This window comes from Silurus aristotelis (genome assembly GCF_946808225.1).
Source record: "Silurus aristotelis genome assembly, chromosome: 10".
NCBI classification, from domain to species: domain Eukaryota; kingdom Metazoa; phylum Chordata; class Actinopteri; order Siluriformes; family Siluridae; genus Silurus; species Silurus aristotelis.
In genome coordinates this window covers 29,004,732-29,011,384 of record NC_139583.1, presented here as the reverse complement: position 1 = coordinate 29,011,384, position 6,653 = coordinate 29,004,732, and the positions used below count along the sequence as shown (strand labels likewise).

The 6,653-nt window shown below is 36.7% G+C and overlaps 1 protein-coding gene across 1 annotated transcript in view; it reads left to right on the top strand.

Moving 5' to 3' along the window:
* Positions 1-5,329, top strand: part of mafa (MAF bZIP transcription factor a) — a 104,475-nt gene extending 99,146 nt beyond the window's left edge. The window contains exon 3 of the mRNA XM_083553108.1: positions 3,797-5,329. The gene's annotated coding sequence lies outside the window, so the exon portion shown is untranslated. The remainder of the gene's footprint in view (positions 1-3,796) is intronic.
* The last annotated feature ends 1,324 nt before the right edge of the window (positions 5,330-6,653 follow it).

Here is a 6,653-nt window from a genome sequence, read left to right as displayed (position 1 = left end):
AGATAGATAGATAGATAGATAGATAGATAGATAGATAGATAGATAGATAGATAGATAGATAGATAGATAGATAGATAGATAGATAGATAGATTGTTCTCTTGAGATTAAATCGCTAATTTATGTCGGTTTAATCAAAAGTTGTGGACACTTGAGATTGGTATATATGGACTTCTTTTTGAACATCTCACTCCACATTTAGTTTCCATTAGCTGGTAAAATAACTTCCACTCATCAGATAGAGGTGTGGGTGAGGTGAGAAGACCTGGGGTGCAGTCAGCGTTCACCCCAAACCGGTTCAGTGGGGTTTAGAGCTCTATAGAAGGTCATTCAAAATTCGTCAGATCGAATACAGCCGACAAACAATTTCTGATGTGGGACATTTTTGATTAAATGCTGATGTTTGTATAAAAGACCTGCAGCAACCAACTGGAATTCCATTTTGTTCCAGTGTGACAGACTGGGATTTCACTCGCTGCTCGGACCTCAGCGTGTTCTCCTCCGGGATCATGTGGTTTAAATGAGCTCTAACATGCAGTTCGGCCACAGCTGTATCCATCCATCCATCCATCCATCCATCCATCCATCCATCCATCCATCCATCCATCTATCCATCCATCCAATCCATTTATTCATCCACTCATTCATCTATATTTTCATACATTTATTCATCTACTGATCCATCCATCCATCCATCCATCCATCCATCCATCCATCCATCCATCCATCCATCCATCCATCAATCCATTCATCCATCCACCTATCTATCCATCCACTCATTTATCTCTCTATCTTTCCATTCATTCATTCATTCATCAATCCATCAATCCATAAATCCATCCATCCATGCATACAAATTTTTGTACAAAATTGAGGTTTGATTGGAGTAAATACATCATTTTCTCTCGTCAACATCATTATAATAGAAAACCTAATCACAGTAACTCATCCACTGTCCTGATGTTTGAATCTGAGAAATCATCCAGTAAGCAGTTGTTGTGTAACTTCAAGAACATCACACATGTTTATGTGTGGCATAAATAGAGTAGAAATCCTGTAGATTTTATTATATTTTTTCAATGTAGTTTTTCTAATGACATCACCAAACATACAATTATTGGTTTTAAGAACATTACAGGAAGTTTATTTCTGTGATGTTGCGGCTTCACTTTGGAGAACTTTGTGTACACTTTACATATAAATGTTCTGACTTTTAAAAAATAACATTCTTCTACAAACCACTGAGATCCACCGAGCTCCTTAATTCCACCTCGATTGATAAATTCTTTAAATTGTATTGTTCTTTTTGTAAGTCAGAACCGTGTGCAGGCAGTTACAGGACCCCCGGGGTGTTCAGCATCAACAGGGGCAGCTGATGTATTAGACACATATGGCAGAAACCACATTGTATTACAGAGCTGTTTTAATGAGACACGGGGATATTAGCAGGCCTGTGCGAGGTTTGTGTGTGTGTGTGTGTGTGTGTGTGTGTGTGTGTGTGTGTGTGTGGTAGCTGTTTGATTGATTCAAAATAATTTTTGTTAACTGAGCAGCAAACTCGTTTTCCTCCAGTAGAAATAAGTGGACATGGCAGGCAGAAGTAAGCGGTTGCTGTGTAATGGACCACCCAGGAGAACCCGAGGAACAAACTGGATGAAACCTCTCTTTGGATTGAGGAATAAAAAGCGTGACAGAAAGAGTCTAAAGCACTTGTAAACGGTGATCAACTTTCAAGGCGTGTTGCCAGAAACTTCATTTACTGTATGACTAACAGACCACCTTCATCTTTTTCTTCTGTTTTGTCAGATAAAGAAAAAAAAGCCTACAAAAAATACTCACTTACATTTTCACTGCTATGGTGATGGTGAAACCTGAAGCATCTACCGTCACTTAACCGTTTATCGATCGCTAGCAGAAGTTTTGATTTCATGACCCGGAGCAGGTGGACGCGGATAAATGGGCAGCATCCACTTCCATTCAGCAAGTGTGCTGCCATTAAAACACAAAGCAGTTTCAAACATTATAGCAAGAAAAAAACACTGGTTTCAGTTTGCTAAATGTTAGTGGACACCTGACCATAAGAATAAACAGATGCACGTATCTGTATGAAACCGTTTCAGTACACGGTTTTCGGTTTGGTGCAAACATGCGGTTACAATCTGAGTTCCCTCACAAAGGGACAGACAGCAAGTTTGTTTAGCACATTTGTGTAGCGTCACTGTTTTTTTTCTTTTGTTATTAAACGTGAAAATATACACAACAATAACAGGAGTATAAAAAAGAAAGTAGAGTTAGCGCAGTGTCACTGTGGCTGCTGGAAATACGATTTGTAGCACGATGTAAAAAAAAAGATGCACGAAATCGCTGCCACTTCCTGCCATCGCCAACACTAGCGATATGGATTATTTAACTTTTATGTCCAGCTTCAAGAATTTCTCTTAAAAGGAGAAAATCCTGACAATTCCACATATCGAGGGAGTGAATGAATGAAGGATGGAAGGAATGAAGACGTTTGTTAAAATATGCTGAAATAAGAAAAACAGTTACGTAGATCATATGTTTAGAACATTTTATATTAAATGTAACACACACACACACACACACACACACACACACACACACACACACACACACACACACACACACACACACACACACACACACACACTTATATACACATCTGTATTACCCAAATGAGGTCTAACAAATGCAAAAAATGTAATGAAAGTTTTACATTTATTTCATTGTATTTAATCGAATTTGTGCCAATTTAAATAATTACATAATTTAATTCCTATAATAAAGTTCATTCATTCGATTTATTCTATTTTACTTTTATATATTTTATTTTTTTTATAAAATATTATAAAATAGAATTTTTTATTTTATTTAACCAAGCAGGCATTTTATTTAGAATGTTTTCAACCGTCAATGTTCACAAATCTTTTTAATAATAAAATGCGTTAATAAAAACCGACAAGCGATTTTATGGTTTGCATTTCTTCTCCCCAAAATGTTCTGAAACTGAAACGAACGGAGCTCAATACCGAACCCTGAGTTTTGTGTACTGTTACACACATCTACATTTATGTCATTTGTCAGATGCACTTTTTCAGAGTGACTCACTATTATCCTATTTATACAGATGCGCAATTAAGGATTAAGGGCCTTGATGGGATTTGATGGAATTTGAACCCATGACCATCTTCAAAAGTCCAACATCTTGTTGTTTCATGTTTCATGGGGGAACAAAGTTTTGTATAACTGTATGTTTACTTTTCTGTATATGGAAAAAATCATAAAAGAAGCCTACTAGATACTTGATTCCACATCCCACACTTCTGGGAAGATGTTACACTTCAGGTTGGGTTGAGGTTTAGGGTTGCAACTGTAAATCTTTATTTACATGAGACCTTTTAGAGAGCAAAAAGTGAGTCAGCAATCTCTTGATGAAGAAGGTGTGAAGGAAGTGTTTTTTGCGAGATGATTCAGGCACAAAGGCACGGTCCTTGTTCTCCAGTAGTGTAGATGTAGAGTTAAAAAGAGAGAGCTTCTGTGACTCTGTATCATGGTGTAGGCAACCACTTTGGTGGTCATCTCAGAAAAACCACCCTCATAATCAGATGAGTCAGTCTTCAGTCTCACCGGGTCTTATTAAAACACACCCAAGAAAGTCCCCTCACATACAACCAGGTCTTGATGGAAAGGTTTTCTGATGAATGCTGGACTGAGTCATGTTTTTGTTTGTGTGTGTCTTCCTGGAAGCTCATCTTCCCATCTTTCCCTCTTCTGTTGCAGATATCATGGCAACCCGAGCGGTGAGACTTGTGGCCCAGGGCTTTCCGAAAAAGCACAACTGCCCTCGTGTAGATGCTCCTCTTTCACTTCCTTCACCTACGGCTCTACTCTTTGATGCCTTGTTCTACCTCCAGGCTTTGCTCCTCTATCACATCTACAGCTTCGTTTTCTATCAATGGAGGAAGTTGGAGATGCTGGAGGTCATAGTTTCTCTTTGGGTCGAAAAAACAGCATGTTATTGTAATTAGCACGACTGTCTTCCAGTAGAGGCGTCCCTCATGATGTCACTCATACGCCAGTATAATAATTATAAGAATTTTTTTTCATAAAGAGTTTTTCTTTAATATATACAGCATCTATATAAATATATATATATAAAAAAAAAAAACACAAGCATGGATCATGACGAGAAGAGTTCATATAGATCATTTGGATTAAATCTAAAATATATATTTTTGGAAATCCGTTTTACATTTTCCTTATATACACTGAAATTTGGACTTTTTGCTTGAGATCTCATGGATCATGATACTGATTACGATGGATATATAGTCCAAATTTCTCGAAGGAAGAAGAAAGTATGCACACAGGAAAGCAGAATCATCTTGATCCAATTCTCCAACAACCCCAAAACATGATACAATTTTTATTAATACTTGAGTTCTTTCTCCTTCTTCTTCATCCTGCCTCGAATTTGGTACTGTAATCAGGAATGGACCAGAATGTGACCATTTATGCTGGACATCATGCTCATCTCTTCCTGACCTTCTGCTCATTCACTATAGGAACTCTACAGATCTGAAGAACCTTTCCAAGCTTTCAGTTTTGGAGCTATTGCTTCCCGTTCTGCAATCCTTTGCTCGATTCTTTTACAATGCAAATTAGGTAGAGGATGTGGATCAGGTAAACGTGATGCTGCCTGATCTGTTGAAAAGCAACAAATATTTTTTTTTAGGGCAATTAAATTTTTAATTTTATTTAAATACTATAAGCAACACATTTTTACTCAGAATATTGCATTAGCCATGAAAAATCTAAATTCACAATAAACACACACACACACACACACACACACACACACACACACACACACACACACACACACACACACACACACACACACACGTTATATTGATTGCAGATCAGGCAGCATTGAAAAAAGAAGAAAAGAAAACTGAACGTGTGCTTGATCGCAAACATGAAGCACACGCGCAGGACTTCAAACCTGAAAAAGGACTGAATGAATACAAAGTTCTTGAAACTGACAATCTGAAGAGCTGCTGATGGATGCGCTGGTTATGAGTTGGTTCAAATTCATACAAACCTCCAGCGCTGAAGAACCTCGTCCTCACCTCAACATCCAGCTCGTTGAGATCATCCAGCGCAACACTTCAGCATGGGCCGAGGAAGACACACAGGAGGACACGGACGGAGAGAAGACAATAAGTAAAGAGACAATATGGGGCTTGGTTTTGTACATAGTGCAAATATAGTGTATAGACATCTGCATGCTGCCGTGTAGATACGAGGACACTGAGGTACTAAAGATTTTTATTTGAGCAAAAAAGAGATGCACTTTTATATTGTTTCATTTATTAATATTTTATTATTATCATTATTTTATATTAATTTTTTTTCCTCTTCTTTACTAAAGATAAAGTAAGGAATGATCAGATGTGGAATGTTTTCAAGGATAATGTTATAATAATAATTTTTTTTTTAAAGTAGGAAATGTATTTATTAATTTTTCATTTTAAAATATAATTATTTTTTTTGTTATTATTCCTTACATTTTACATTTTTAGAGATTATGAATGTATTCATTTATGAATTTGTTTGTTTGTTTGTTTGTTTGTTTGTTTCTATCTACATTTCCAGACATGCCAGCTATGCTTCTACAAAAAAACAAAAACAAGAATCAACAAAAAAGCCAAATTACTTCAAAATACTTCATTCCACTTATACAACAATTTACAAACATTTTTGTTTTATAATTAAAATGTAATTAATAAAAGTATAAATATGCTTAATGTTGTAAAAACATCCCTTAGACGAGTTTAGTTCTCGTTTACTTTATTGCAGCTGTAAACAGTTGCTCGAGCTGCTTTTATATAAAACGGGTCGCCTCCTGACCAATCAAAATCCAGAATCCACCCCCTAATTAACACCACAACCATTTCATCCCAGTCTTTGTTTTCTTGACTGTATTTCATTAATTGGAATCATTTATTCGGGGAACTCTGGACAAAAGATGATGCGACTTTCGAGGATCAAATTCAGCCGAGCCAAATAACGAGCAGAGGGATCTGAGCAGAAATGCTCTACTGATCTGATATCTACCTACACTTCCTCAGAGTGAGAGTGTAAAGAGCTGAAACGATCCAGATTCCCTCTGACACCTCGTTCAAAGCAATCATTCCAGATTTCTAAAAAATATAGAAAAATAAATAAACTTTTATTAAAAAAAAAAAATAATAGATCCCAAATTCTGGATCACTTTTCAATATTTCCACATGTCCCCAACATCCTATCACTCTTTCACCAATCACTCTCACCATTTAACACATGATCCTGGTGCAAGCTCTAGATCTGTTCTAGTGCACACTGAAGGCTATGAATTGCCCTGGATTTCCAGCATTTATAGAAATCGGATCTAAAGGACAGAGCAGTAGCACCGCAGGAACCTTATGTACACGTAGAACAAATGTTTTTTGTTTCTTTCTTTCCATTTGGATGCCCTGAACTTACTCAACACTCTGAACTCTTGCAATAATATATTCTGCAATAATATAGTAGTAGATGTGCTTGATTCTCTTTTTCCTTGATGTGAAAGCAATATGAAATGTATACACCGTCT